Source organism: Aplysia californica, unplaced genomic scaffold, assembly GCF_000002075.1.
Source record: "Aplysia californica isolate F4 #8 unplaced genomic scaffold, AplCal3.0 scaffold00738, whole genome shotgun sequence".
Taxonomy (NCBI): Eukaryota; Metazoa; Mollusca; class Gastropoda; order Aplysiida; family Aplysiidae; genus Aplysia; species Aplysia californica.
In genome coordinates, this window is record NW_004798008.1 from 254,236 (window position 1) to 255,299 (window position 1,064).

The window sequence follows — 1,064 nt, forward strand, 5'->3', positions numbered from 1 at the left end:
ATAATAGGACCTTCGGAGTAACAGCAGGGCGTTCCAGTGTTTCATAAATCTCAATTTACAGGTATAAAATTCATAGCAGACTGGTTTTCAAATTTTCTTTTAGCTTTTTAAAACATTCTGTTATGTCAGAAGTTACGTTACGTCCCTGTCCCCTCTCAGTCCATTCACCGCCAACACTCTTGACCCCACAACGAAAGCGAGTCATTAGCAAGATATTCAAAGATGTTCATTCCAAAAAGCTTGACTTGACATATTGCCAGACTCGAACAACACATCCCCCGGGGAAGTGCCACTGACTGAAGTGTCTTTAGGCTTTTCCCAAAAGGGGGATATTAACATGTTCTTATGCACAGTAGAATTGTAAATGTGCTGATTCATCAATGCCACGCTCATAACTGTGCCTGGTCTGCAACAGAGAACTGCTGCTTTTTCTTTCCTAATCTTTACTATTGTCATTTTCCTCTACTTCTTTTGTATGTTTGTCACTCTCTTGTGACCGGCTATTTCCATGGTGCCTTGATAGTTGAAGCAGACCTTGTGCTGTTGAAGCTAGAGAGGTGAGCAGAGTAAGTCTGGTTCCCTGTAAGGACTTCTCCGTTGACACCCAGCCCTTGGCGCTCATATGACCTAATGCAGTTGCGAGCGCCGTTTTTTTTTACGTCCAATTTCTCAAAACTAGGTTCTGAGCAGACAGAACTTTGTAATTTTGAGGAAGTGAAACGTCAAACTTGATACTTACTCTGAATAATCTTGTGATAATATTTGATTGGACAGATAGAACATTAATCGATTTCTGACCTCAGGGTCTTATTAACTCAAAATAGCTCAAAATTGAAAATGTCAGATAGAACTTTGTCAATTCTGAGGTAGCTATTACTATTAGTCTCCTGTGATTAGGCAAAGTGTATTCAAATGATGGATCGAAAAAGGAAGTGTGTTTTGTTTTAGTAGAGGTTTTACAGCGCTCGCAACTGCATGAGGTCATATGAGCGCCAGAAGATTAGAGGTGTTACAAGAGAGTAACAAACATAAAAAAGAAGGAGGGGAGATAAGGACGATAGATG